A 14,978-nucleotide genomic window follows, 5' to 3' on the forward strand; every position below is an offset into this window, starting at 1 on the left:
CATCAGGGAAATGCAAATCAAAACGACCCTGAGATTTCACCTTACACCCATCAGAATGGCTAAGATCAAAACCTCAAGTGACAAAACATGCTGGAGAGGATGTGGAGAAAGAGGAATCCATTGCTGGTGGTACAACCATTTGGAAATCAATCTGGCACTTTCTCAAAAAATTAGGAATAATGTTACCTCAAGATCCAGCTATACAGGAACGCCACAAGGAGAGCAACAGAACCAAACATCTGAGCACAGGGGTCTTTCCTGAGACTGATACTCCAACCAAGGACCATGCATGGAGATAACCTAAGACCCCTGCACAGATGTAGCCCATGCCAGTTCAGTATCCAAGTGAGTTCCATTGTAATAGGAACAGGGACTGTCTCTGACATGAACTGATTGGCCTGCTCTTTAATTACATCCCCCTGAGGGGGAAGCAGCATTACCAGGCCACAGAAGAAGACAATGCAGCCACTCCTGATGAGACCTAATTGACTAGGATCAGAAGGAAGGAAAAGAAGACCTCCCCTATCAGTGGACTTGGAGAGGGGCATGCATATAGAGGGTGGAGGAAGGGAGGAATTGGGATGGGAGGAGGGAGGGAACCACAGGGGGGATACAAAGTGAATAAAGTATAATTAATAAAGAATTTAAAAAAAAAATCCAGCTATACTACTCCTAGGCATATATCCAAAATATGCTCAAGTATACAATAATGGCATTTGCTCAACCATGTTCGTACTTTATTCATGTTTATACACTTATTACACTTTATACATTTTATACACTTTATACATTTTGTACAAATGTATACACTTTATACATTTATTCAAGCTAACCATGTTCAGGTTTATTCGCAATAGGCAGAATCTGGAAACAACCCAGATGTCCCTCAGTTGAGGACTGGATACAGAAATTGTGGTATATTTACACAATGGAATACTACTCAGCTATTAAAAACAAGGAAATCATGAAATTTGCAGGCAAATGGTGGGAACTAGAAAAGATCATCCTGAGTGAGGTATCTCAGAAGCAGAAAGACACACACAGTATATACTCACTTATAAGTGGATATTAGAAATAATAGAGGATTACATACTAAAATCTGTACACCTAAAGAAGCTAACCAAGAATGAGGACCTCTGTAAGATGATCAAGCCTCACTCAGAAAGGCAAACGGAATGAACATCAGAAACGGGAGAGGGCAGGGAACAGGACAGGCACCTACCACAGAGTAGAAGAACTTCTCCCAGCAGGGTATCAAAGGAGATGCTGAGACTCTTGGCCAAACTTTGGGCAGAATGCAGGGAGTCTTGTGAAAGAAGGGGGAGATGGAAGACCTGGAGGGGACAAGAGCTCCACAAGGAGGGCAGCAGAACCAAAGGATCTGGGCAACTGATACTCCAACCTGGGACCAAGCATGGAGATAACCTAGAACCCCTACACAGATGTAACCCATGACAGCTCAGTGTCCAAGTGGGTTCCCTAGTAAGGGGAACACAGGCTCTTCCTGTCATGAACTCAGTGGCTAGATCTTTGATCACTTCCCCCTGAGGAGGGGAGGGAGAAACCTTGTGGGGCCAATGAGGAGGACAATGCAGCCAGTCCTGATGAGACTTGATAAGCTAGGGTCAGATGGAAAGGGAGGAGGACCTCCCCTATCAGTGGACTTGGGGAGGGGCATGGTAGGAGATGAGGGAGGAAAGGTGGGATTGGGAGGGGACAAGGGAGTGGGCTACAGCTGGGATACAAAGTGAATAACTGTAATTAATAAAAAATTAATTAATTAAAAAATTAAAATTCCTGAATATGAACAAAACAAAACAAACAAAAACCAGCTGTGGACAAAGGGTAATGTACCTGTGTGTCTATAACAGAAGGTTGGGGAAAGAAATGTTTCAGAAAAACTAATTCTCAAGGCTTAAAGCATTAAAAAATTCAGCTAAGGGGCATAAGTTGTCAGCAACTTTTGTGGACTGCCCCACCTAGTGGGTTAGGAAGGCACATACCCATGAATGGAGACTGCCTGAAATCGCTCCTGCAGTACTGAGAGGCACTCAGACTTAGTCAACATCAACAAAGCTGGGGTTATCCTTCCAGTTCTGGGGAAACTGCATGATGGGAAATAAAATCTCACAGGGAACTAGGCAGTTCCTCAGAAAATGCAACACGTGGGCATTATCAAAAGCTTAGCCTTTCCATTACTGATCAGGTGTGTAGAATAGATTGATGAAAAAACATCAACAGTAATATTTGCATGAAGTATTCACAAGAAGATCATTCAGTACACTCAAGAAGGAGAACAGGCCTGAACCACCCATTGATGTGTAAATGGAAGAACTGAAGGAGCTGTGGTGGTTTGAGTGACGATGGCCCCCACAGGCTAGTAGAGAGTTGCACTATTAGGAAGGTGTCGCTTTGTTGGAGGAAGTGTGTCTCACGGGGGGGGGGGGGGGTGAGGTTTTAAATGCCCAAGCCAGGCCCAGTGTCTTCCTCTCTCTTCCTGCTGCCTGTCAATGCAGATGAAGAACTCTCATCTCCATCTCCATCATCATGTCTGCTTGTGTGGCGCCATGCTTCCCACCATGATGAAAATGGACTAAACCTCTAAACCTTTCACTTATAAAAGTTTCTGTGGTTATGACGTCTATTCATGGCAATAGAAACCCTAACTAAGGCAGATGCTGTAGCCAAAGAGTAGAATATTATTTATCCTTGAAAATGAATGAAGTTTTGATTCATTGTACAGTTTGCTGAAGCTTAAGATATTATCTTACAGCTGGACATGATGGCACATACCTTTAATCCCAGCACTCCAAGAGGCAGAGACAGGCAGATTGCTGTAAGTTCGAGGCCAGCCTGGTCTACAAAGAGAGCCCAGGACAGTCAAGCTACACGAAGAAACCCTGTCTTGAAAAAAAAAAAAAAAAGATATTATTTTACATGAATGAAACCAGATACAAAATGAAACATATTTTCTGATTGCTTTAATGTGACCTGCCCAGAGCAATTTTATCTGCAAAGACAGGAAGCGGAATAATGGTTGTCGCTGTTCAGGGAAGTAGGGACTAGAGAAAAAGCACACGGCTTTCATCTCAGGGCAACAGAATAGTCTCAAAGTAAAGAGTGGTGATGATTTCAGATTTGTGTGCATTGATTAAACACCACAAATTTATACTCTTTAAAAAAAAAAGGGAAATTTGGGCACTGGAGAGATGGCTCAGTGGTTAAGAGCACTTCCTGTTCTTCCAGAGAACCTGAGTTTGGTTTCTGGGACCCACATCAGTCAGCTCACAACCACCTATAACTCTAGTTCGAGAGGATCTGATTCATTTTTCTCTCTTCCATGAGCGCAGGCATGCAGGTGGCATGTAATACATTTTTACAGGTACTCACACATGCTCATAAAATAAAGAGAGATAAATCTTTAAAATAAACTTTACCATGAAAGACGTAATGTGATAGACTCATCAGCAGTGCAAATGAGTCTAGAGCGACATGACACAGACGGGGAGGTGAGTTATTGGATGAGCAAGTCATGTGGGGTCTAAGATAATCTTCAAAACCTTGGGTTTGTGCTGGCTCATACAATGTGTGTGTGCGTGTGTGTGTGTGTGTGTGTGTGTATGTGTGTGTGTTTTACATCTATCATCCTAGTGTACTTCTAAGGATTAACTGTACAATATACACACAGAAATCACCCACGTATTAGTATTCAGTAACGATGAACTCTCTCCCAAGGATACAGGGTTTGTGGGGGACTGGTTGTTCTCCTCTCCGAGAGTTAATATGTAAGGAGAGGATGTGAGAGGTATGATTGTTTTTCTGCCAATTTGACCATCTGACCGAAGATGCCAGGCTTACGTTAATCAGAGAGAGAACGGTTTGTTACTTTTCTGCCTTTGAAACTGTTAGTGATGCCGTGAATTAAGAACTCATGTCAGCAGATGGTAGTATAATGCCTGCTCACGGGACATGAACCGCATCAGTGAGCCCCAGTGAATACCAGTGTAACAGCCTGACGCCTCATCCTTCAACAGAAGACAGTGGGTAGCGGTTGTTCTACTTATAACCCCTTTTAAAAGTTTCAGCAAAAATCTCCAGTCTAGAATTCCATGTTTGGTGGTACTTCCTGGTTGTAATTAGGCTGGGGACAGTCGGACTGGGAGACTGGTGGAGACTCGGGGTCCAAGTCTACAGTTTATCATTCTGACCCTGAGAATTCTTTGGATGTTTAAGAGCTTCGAGCAAGAGTGTTTTGCTGGCCAAAGACCAGGCAGGGCTACCTTAACGTGGTAAGCTATCTTCCACATAAAGAGCAGGACTCCAGCCTTCCAGACACCTCTCTTGTAGAAGGGAATCAGCTCCCCGCCCTCAGGAATGCAGCCCCACCTCTCCCATCACCGAATCTAACGTTTGGACTCCTGTTCTGGGAAGGTTGAAGTAGCCAGTCGTTCCTGGACTATCTCCTCCTCAGAGCATTCTTCAAAGAACATTCTAAGTTTTTCTCTCCAGCCCCTAACATGTGATGGGGGCAGGGGTTGTGAAGAGAGCAAATGGGAAGTTCATTCTTCATCTGTTTTTTTTTTTTTTTTTTTTTTTTTTTTCTCTTTAAGGTATAGTTTTTACCGTGGTGTGCCAGCACACACCCAAGCCGACAGAACAAACCCCTTACACCAAAACCTTCAAAATTGTGAGCCAAAAGTTGATTAACTAAGGGGTTTGGTCAGAATCGGGTAAGTCTGACGGACACATTCTCCCTTTCCAGGCTTCCCAAATCAGCTTCTGGAGTCTATGCTCCTCTTGTTATATTTTATGTTTATTATAGTTTATGTTTAAGTCTGCATGTATGTTCGTCCACCATGCCCATGTGGTGCCTGTGGAGTCCAGAAGAGGGTGCTGGATCCCCTGAGACTGCACTTACACATGTTTGTGCACCAACATGCAGGTCCTGGGAATCGAACCTTTGTCCTTGGAAGACTATCTGTTTCTCTTAACCGCTGAGCCATCTCTCCAGCCCCTGGACCCTTACTCTGAGTTCTGTAGAGATTCTGGTTATGCCATGGAAATTTGAGGTGGGCTCGTTCCAAAATTGTTGTGTGTGTGTGTGTGTGTGTGTGTGTGTGTGTGTGTGTGTGTAGGAGCAGAGAACAATATCTGTTTTCTTCCTTTATCACTCTCTACCTTACTTTTTGAGACAGGGTCCCTCACTGAACCTAGAGCTCACAGATTGGCTATCTGGCTAGTCCATGAGCTTCCAGGATCCTCCTGTCTCTGCCTCCCAGAGCTGGGGTTATAGGAGCCTCCTGCCATGCCTACCTTTTTATAGAGGTGCTGGGGATACAAACTGAGGCCCCCTTGCTCATGCAGCAAGCATTTTGCCCATTGAGCCGTCGACCATCCTCTTATTTTGTCTTTTGCTTTGGAAAGACTCAGATGTAAGCTTCCTTTTGTATTGCGGCTCCTGTTTCCCGATTCTGTGATCCCGCTGTCCCACACCACACAGGGTCCCGAGCTTTTCCTTACTTTGTTTGAATTGATCTTTATCCACCTGATTGCCCATCCTCGGCTTCTTCACCTCCAGCTTTCTGGTTTTGTGCATCTCTTGGCAATTCTGCCCTTAGAAAATTTCAAACCAATTGAATTTACAGAGTTGATTTGAGCCTCGGATGGTACGACTACTCGTGGCTGGTTTTGCAGCACTGTTACAGAGTTTTCTTAGTATGTGCATAACCCTGGCTTCAGTCTTTAGCCTTGGAGGGAAGAAAGGGTACGGTTTATTAATTGGGCAGCAGTTCAAACCTGAACAGGCTTAAAGAGTGTGACTCAAACGTGAGTTTTTCAGCCTCAACAGCAAAGACAAGAAGAATATTGTTTGACTGGTCCTGCCTTTGGACACGGCATAATGCGAGAGATGATTCGTTCAGGTAGTTGCCTGTCCCTGGCTGAGACCCACCTCTATGTTACTGTTAAGACCCAGTTGTTTGTTTTAAAATATAATCTAGGTTTTCGTTTCTTACTGAGGTAGGGTAAAGGTTTCTAACTATCAGCACTCAAATTCAAGCCAGACTCATGTTCGTGATCCAGTACTCAAGGGGCTGAAGCATGAGGATTTGGGCAAGGCCAAGGCCAGCCTGGGCTACATTGCAAGTACCAGGTTAGATTGGATCGTGAGGTCTTGTCTCAAATTTTCTCAGCCCCGCCTCTCCCACCTCTCCATGAGAAAAAGAAGGAAAAAGGTAACAAACAAATGGAACTTCCTCTAAATTGGGGGCCTCTGACCAATCCTACTTCATTTTGTTGTGTTGTGAAAAGTTGCCTTTGATTGCCCTGTAATGTGTGTTTTGTAATTTTTCACTCTCAAAGTCTAGCTTGGGTTTTCTGTATCTTTGTTTTTTCCTTTTAATGTTTGAAGACTTCAACTTGATAGACACATCATTCTCTCTTGTTCTATGCCAAAGCAATGAATATGCAGGATTAGAATGTGAGAAGTAAGACAGGAAGAACGGGATCATGGCAGGGTCTCCCAGTGGGTGGCACCATGAAGGACTTGCAGAGCCAGATTTCTTTCTCCTGATCTTCATTTCTCACTGGCCTCTCTTTCTAGCTTCCCAAGTGGAGCTGAAGCAGGACTCAGCTCCTGTTTGTCTAGGAGAAGCTGAGATTTCCCCGGTTGTGCTGGTGGTAGGCTGTTTTGGCTCCACTGTGTGGCTGAGACTTCCTGCATGGCAGGTCTCCAAATCTGAATCCGCAGCCTCCTTCTGGTGAGCGTGGGTCTTTATAGTTTGGAAGCCCCGCTGGCTGAGAGAAACTTCAAAGGAATCAGAAACTCTTAAAAGTTTTTAAATAAAGCAGATAGGCATACCATGTGCATACAAGCCAACTCTTAAGTTTGGAAATAGAGAACTCCTTAGTTAAACACTGATCACAGCAATTGTGAAGCTGATAACATTTTTAAAAATTACATTTGGGGTTGTAGAGATGGCTCAGCAATTAGCTTAAGGTGCTGTGGGGGGGGGCAGAAAGACTATGATCAAAATATAATGTGTAAAAAATGTAATTACTAATAAAAAGGGAGAACACTTGCTCTTGCAGAGGACTTAGGGTCATTTCCCAGCACCCATCTAATGGCTTACAATCATCTGTATCTCCAGTTCTAGGGGAGCCGAACCCTCCCTCTAATTTCTGTAGGTACTATACACACATGTGGTATAGCCAGGTATGAAGGGCAGCACTCATACAATCAAATGAAATAAAAATCTTGGGCTGGAGAGATGGCTCAGCGGTTAAGAGCACTGGCACGCACATGGCAGCTCACAACCGCCTGCAGTCTGAGCTCCAAGGGTTCTGACACTCTCCTCTGGCCCTTACAGGTACCAGGCACTCATGCTGTGCACAAAAATGAGTACTGCTCAGGCAGTACCCGCATACACATAAAATAAAGAATAAGAAAAACTTTAAAAAAAATCTTTAAAACTATATATGGAATTCTTATTTCCATATTGACTACAGTTTATCGATTTGGATTAGGTCAGAAATGAAGTCAGGCTTCCATATACTGTCTTAGAATTAAGTTCAGCAATAAAGGCAGATTGAATGATCTACACGATCTTTTGCCAAGACCTGTTCTACAACGTCCGTGGTACGGAACAGAGCTCATCTCCAACAGATTCAGGTGTGCACAGAACAACCTTTTTTATGGATTCTCCTGCCCTTTTCATGGAGAGTCTTTGTGTGAGTGTGTGTGTGTGTGTGTGTGTGTGTGTGTGCGTGCGCATGTGCATGCGCACACCTGCGATAAAAACTGACCCTTATGGATGAGTTTTAGGAAAGCTATGCTACCTGTTATAGACTCTCCAGTGTTCTGGGGATGAAGGAGTACCCAGCTCTGATGCTCTCAGCTGCTCTCAAGTGACGCGGCCCCTGACAGTGGTTGTTTGTCTCACATCTTTATGGACTCCGACCCCACTCCTTCCCATGGTCTCTGAGATGTGCGCTCACTGGTCCATTTTCTATGATAGATATTTTAGAAGGCCGGATAGCAAGAAAGGGAACTAATGAGGGAACTAATTAGTTCCTTGGGTTCCATTTAGGACGGAGAGACGATCAGCCTAGGCCAAAAGCTGGGAAGGAAGACGTCATGCTTGAGGGCATGAGTAGGCATGGGGTGGGATGAGTAGGCTTCCCCTTAGCTAGTTATACCTCTAAACTCAGAGCCCACTCTCTGGGAGCTGTTGTTGACATTCAGCCCTGAGCTTGCCAGGTCTTGCCTCCAGGGAGTCCAACTTTTCACCACCTTCTTTCAGGCAGCTGTCTGAACTTGCTCAGACAGGAGCCTTTCCAGCCTGTCCCTCAGGACCTTCTGACTTAACAAACTCCTCTGTTTTCCCCAGTGTCCCTTTTTAAATACTGTTATTAGTATGACCAAGGGCCCAAGTGGGCCTCAGGTCCCCCATCCTCATGTTCACCCGTGATGTTCATGTGGGCCTTGTTTGAATCCTGATGCAAATGATTTGGCTTTGAGAAAATTCTTAGAGACATCCAAAAGAATGGGAGCACTGAGTAGTGGTTAAAATTAAGGGAGAATACAGTTTTTGGTTTGGTAGAGCAGCGTAGTCTGGCTTCGTGAGGGAGTCATAGATGTTTTAGGCTCAGGCAGTGTATTACTTTTCTTGTCTCTCTGGCACACAACTGGAAGAAACAAATTAAGGGGTGAAGAGAAGTTTGTCTTAACTCATCTTCAGTCTGTCTTGGTACAGAAGGCGTGATAGCCAGTGTGGCAGTGGGAGCTCGCTGTAGGGCTTGATGACATCTGGGCGGCCAGGAGTCAGAAAGCTAGAAGCAGGGCCAGGCTGTAATTTTCAAATATCCACACTACAGCCAGAGTTCCACTACCTCATTGGGGTACACCATCAGCTGGGGAACAGGGGTCCAAATACATGAACGGGCAGGGGACTTTTCACAGTCAAACTGTAACCAAAGTAAGGTGGTGCCTGTAATTTGCTTCATCTTTTTTTTTTTAAATCAGATGGAAAAAGAGGAAGTGAAACCCCCCCCACATACAAAGAAACTGGAGTTTAAAATAAAATATTGAGTCAATCGATGCTTCCCCAAAAGTCATTCTCAGATTGCATAGTAGATGCAGATGAGTGTCTGTGTTGAACTGGATGCAGCCTATGTATGAAGCATGGTGACAGAGGTTTCCCCAAACTTATCAGTAGGAATAACAGGGATGCTAAAGTCTTAACTGCAAGGGCTCAGCCTTTAGAGGCTAGGATCGAGCCAAAAGCTTTGGCCAAGGGACAGAGTGATTGATTGTCTTGACACCCAGACTGGGGAAGAGAGAGGTTAGATTAGTTGAGTTTCAACTTCCAGGCCTCTCACGAATGAAGACCACAAAAATATGGACTGCTCAAGTTGACAGCATTCCTTACAGGCGAATGCATCACTCAGGGTTTACCTGGAGGATTTCCTAATAGACTGATGCATCCAGAATGCTTCCATAATGTCAGAGCATGTGGTTGTCTTCCTTGACTGATAACAAAATGTACAAAATTGTAGGAAGTTCCTCAATGAATTGAATAGAACTACCAACGACCCAGAAAACTCACCACCAACACTATCCCCAAGATAAAGGAAAACCCACCCTCTCTAGTACTTCTTTAAAGGTGCTTATAGCAGCATCATTCAAAAACCTGGAAATAAACCAAATATCTGTCAATAGATGAATAGGTGAGGAAAATGTTCTATAGCAGTGCAAGGGAGTTCGCTACATGGGTTAACATCGAAAATCCATGTTACATAAAAGAAATAAGGCAAGAAGTGCCTGTACTGTGTGGTTCACCTCTGTGAGAAATCAACACCCTTTAAATCCCAACAAACAGTAAGTAGATTAGAGGTTGGCTACAGCTGAGGGAATGAAAGGAGAGTAGCTGGCAAAGCATAGAGGTGGGGTTTGTCACAGTTGTCATCACATTCAAGGTGAAGAGGGTGCTCCAGGGCCCGAGGGTCAATAACTGAAGAATTTTATGAATGTATCAAACCATTGATGGGGGGGGGTGACAATTCTAGTATGTGCTGTGTGTCAGTATGTATTTTACTTTCAAAGTGCTTTCAAAGTATCAGTCTCAGGAAAGACCCCCGTGCTCAGATTTTTTGGTTCTGTTGCTCTCCTTGTGGAGTTCCTGTGCTCTTCAGATCTTACTGTTTCCTACTTCTTTCCTAAGATTCCCTGCACTCTGCCCAAAGGTTGCCCATAAGTCTCAGCATCTGCATTGATAGTCTACAGGGCAGAGCCTTTCCGGGGTCCTCTGTGTCAGGCTCTTGATTTGTTCCCTCTTTTATCCCTCTTCTGATGTCCATCCTCTTTACCTTTCTGGATAGGGATTGAGCATTTTAGCAAGAGTCCTCCCTCTTGATTAATTTCTTTAGGTGTACAGATTTTAGTAGGTTTATCCTATATTATATGTCTATATGAGTGAGTATATATCGTGTGCATCTTTCTGCTTCTGGGATATCTCTCTTCACAGATGTAGCCCATGGAAGTTCAGTATCCAAGTGGGTTCCATTGTAATAGGAACAGGGACTGTCTCTGACATGAACTGATTGGCCTGCTCTTTAATAACCTCCCTCTGAGGGGGGAGCAGCATTACCAGGCCACAGAAGAAGACAATGCAGCCACTCCTGATGAGAAATAATTGACTAGGATCAGAAGGAAGGAAAAGAAGACCTCCTCTATCAGTGGACTTGGGGAGGGGCATGCATGCAGAGGATGAAGGAAGGGAAGGATTGGGATGGGAGGAGGGAGGGAACCACAGGGGGTATACAAAGTGAATAAAGTGTAATTAATAAAGAATTTTTTTAAAAAAGTGCTTTGAAAGACGATTTGAACAGAAAAGAGGTGGAAATTAATGAGGTACACAGCTGTAACTATAGAGAATTGTTCTGAGCAAGGAGATATTTTTGTTCAGGGTCTAAAGGAATATAAGCACATGTCTTCAAAGGAAAAGGAAGTGGAGGTAGAGTATAGTGCTCTGAAAAGATAAAGCAGAAACTAGAATAAGAAGATTAAATGGGAAGAAGGATTAGAGGGCAGGGTAAAGGACAGAACATGTGGATGGACATTTAATTAACATTAAAGGTTCTCAGAAAAGCCATATGGAAACCTTCTACCGTAGAGAAGTTCCTAAAACTTATGCATACATGAAAGGAATTTAAATGGAGTCACCATATAATGGGGAAGACAATGCCCCAACTAGACATCTTACACCATGTCAAACCTTCAGATCTAGGAAAGATTATCTCTTGTCAACTCATCGACCAAAGGGGTCCCATAGACCCTCCCCAGCAAACATTACAAGATGTTACCAAAACTTCTGGTTATTCTCCATAACTTGATAGTAAGGCCCTATTGTTGAACACACAACTTACTTTACATCATAGAACATGAAAAAAAAAATCAATCTGGTTCTCAGCTAGAAGCTTCCCCTCTACTGACTAGTGTTCATGGTGCTGGAAGGTATTTTTCACATTACAGAGGGAGAAAAGTAATCACCAACATCACCCAGATATTAACACTGCAACCTACACCACTGACCTACCTGCAAGACACACTGGTGCAATGGTGACACAAATGGTATGGGAGCAACATTTGTGGGATTAAGTCCCACTGCATGAGATGGAACCCACACCTGACAAGGCTAAGGTGGCCAAGAACCCAAGTTTTGATAAGCCTTTTGTCTAAAGGAAAAACAACTATTACTATTCTTCTAAAGGAGCACAGAAATAAGATGTCTTCTGATAACATAACACTATACCATAGATGAGAGTATGGCTCAACTCTTGTCAGAGAAGCTTCTTCTTATAGTACTTGGTAATTAACAGAGATCTGTTGGTGTAATATTCTTTTGAAATGTATACACCTTACCCTTGCTCATTCAAATGCTGATTTCTCCCCCCTGCCCCCACTCTCTGGTTTCAATCTGGATATCGAATTGTGATACTCATTCTAAGCATCCTGTCTCAACTTGGTGTAAACTTCCAAATAAAGCAACAAGACACAATGTTGAGCTGGGAGGAGCCAAAGGACAGGAAAGAGAGGAGGAGCTAGAGGGCAGGAAATGAGTGGGAGGAGAAAGGGTGAGAGTAGCTAGGAGAGATCTTGGAGGACATCGAGCATGAACCAGACCTAAGATTGCACAAAAAGCAAGTTTAATGTGGGAAATCTAAATGTTAGGAAACTATGAGGGCTTGGAGGTTTAGGATGGAGTAGCTATTGCCCAGCATTGTGTTCTAGGTTAAATAAACCCAGTGTCTGTGTGGTGATTTGGTTATACAGCTGCTTAGGATTAACAGTAGCATTACCAGAAGATAAATCAACAGTAAATATTAATCACCGCTTACAACAGAGATCCACAGCTGGGCACTGTGCAGAGAATAAAAGACTTACACAGATCTCTTCATCTAACACTGCTAGAGCCAGCCAGCAAGCTCCTGTGAGAGAATGGATGAAAGAGGCAGACGGACCACAGCTCTGATGGCATATGACAAAGTTTAGTAATTCAGCATAAACTTTTATAGCACTTGCAAACAAAGGCAAGTTATTCTAGGTCAAGACAAAAACAAACTTTATTTATGTTTATGTCCTGGCTTGCTCAGACTGTCCTAAAAACATTTACTTTCCCCTTAATCTAGAAGCCACCTGTTTCTCAGTATTTTCCTTCGCTCACAGCAAGGTTCTGCCAAGATAGGGGTTACCAAGTGGTTATGTCCTTGAGGCAGCATCAAGGACACCTCCTCCCTTTCAGGAGGGGCAGCCCCATCTGCTGTCTCAACTCATCCTGGGTCATCCTACCCAGGGTCCTCCTTCTTTCTTAGCTTCTTTAGGTCTATTTTCATTTTTGTTGTTTTTCTTGTTATTATCTTTTGAGAGGCAAGGGGCATCAAGTTGGGTGGGTAGGAAGATGGGAAGAATCTGGGACGAGTTGGAAGAGGAAAAAGAATATGACCAAAATACATTGTATGGAATTGTTTAAATAAATAAATAAATAAATAAATAAATAAATAAATAAATAAATAAATAAATAAGATTAGAAGAGTCCTCAATTTAAGAAAGTAAGAAATGCTAGGGGACCAACATGAAGACTGAGCTGCCTATTGGGAATCTGGTCTCAAACAAACAAAAGAAATAGAAACATGACTAGAATTGAGCTAAACTTGTAGACAGTGTTATGAAACTATGTTCTACGGGAATTTGGGAGGACTTCTAATATTGGTTACAAAAATGATTCTGGGCTGTGTAAGAAAATGAGAAGGAGAAATTAACACATCTGAGAAGTGGACTGGGGACTCTGTCATTTAGCAGGAGTGTTGGTATATTGTTCTTTTGGAATGTATACACCTTACCCTTGTTCATTCAAATGCTGATTTCTCTACCCCACTCTCTGGTTTCAATCAGGACATTGCATTGTGATACTTATTCTAAGCATAACCTGTCTCAAGTTTGTGTAAACATGCCACCATTTGTTCTCTAAATTGTCAGTTAAAACAACCAGCCACAATGTTGAGCAATGGAGAGGATAGGGTGGGACATCCTGGTTCAGAGTGGGAGGAGAGGAAGGAAGCAGGAGGAGAGGAAAGAGTAGGATGGAGAAGAGAAGAGAAGCAGGGAGAGCAGAAGCTGGAGGAGAGGTCTTGGAACAACGTGAAGAAATAAACCTGATATAAGATATCACTAAAAGCAAGTATAATGGGTGAATCTGAATGGCAGAAAACTATGCGGGCTTGGAGGCTTAGGATGGAGTAACTATTGCCCAGCATTGTGTTCTAGGTAGACAAAATAAATCCTAGTCTCTGTGTGGTGATTTGGTTATACAGCTTTTTAGGATTAATCACAGCTTTACTGAATGATATATCAATAATAAATAATAACAGCAAAATACAACACAGGAGCAATCAATCACAGCATGCCTGTGCACTGGACAAGCAATACAGAGAACGAAGTCCATTGTGGACTCTGTGGTCGTGTGGAGTAGTTCTGCCAGTTCTCACATGACTACCTCTGGAGTTGGTGCTGGATGCCCACTCTAACTGTACTTGGTTACAGGGCCAAGGCTTTCAGACAACGGAGCTGGGTCAAGAGTGCTGCATAAGCACAAAACAGAGTTCAGGAACCCAGTACTTTTGACCTCTGGCCTGCTTCCACAGACACTTGTACACACACATACAACACACACACATGCACATTTTTAGACATTCTTTTACCCCTCAGGTAAATAATACTAAAATAAATGTTAGCGCATGCATAAAAGTCTGAGTATTGTAGCTGAAGAAAGGTCTCCCTACTTTAGCACTAAGTGCAGTTCTGTTTTCTTAGGTTTTTAAACTATAACGTCCGAGCAGGCACCTGACAGAGTCGTTGCATTTTTCTTAGGACTGATACACATGCAGATAATAAAGGAATGGTTCTTTCCCACGGATTCTTCTCACTTTGGGAGAAGGATGCTAGCTTTAACTAGATCAGAGAGAAAGTAAGAAGCCTCTATCTCCCCACCTTTTAAAAAAAGTTCAGTGGTGGCTGCTTCATTTTCAAAAATACTAAGAATTCAGAGGAGGCTGCAGTTCAATTAGGGCATCTGGGCAGTTAGGGCTGGAATTGAAAACATACCCCTAACAATAGTGCTTATAGAGTAGAGGCTTATTTCTCAATTCCTGTGGCTGGAAGCTTAGTGTCAAGGCTTTGGCAGACTCTGCCTGATTCTTTGTTCCTATTCCTGAAACCCGGTTGTATCACCACATGGTTATCAGGCACCTCTGACATCCCTTTCACGAGAACACGCACACTCTTCAGGACAGCTGTCTCCTTGAGTTCTAATAACCTCTCAGAGTCCTTCCTCCAAAGACCATTACACTGAAGATTGGGATCACTGCATATCAATGCTAAAGTATAGCCATGTCACCTGTTTATAAAATAACAGAGAAACAAT

The sequence above is a fragment of the Psammomys obesus genome, unplaced genomic scaffold (genome assembly GCF_907164565.1).
Source record: "Psammomys obesus unplaced genomic scaffold, mPsaObe1.curated_primary_1811, whole genome shotgun sequence".
NCBI lineage: Eukaryota > Metazoa > Chordata > Mammalia > Rodentia > Muridae > Psammomys > Psammomys obesus.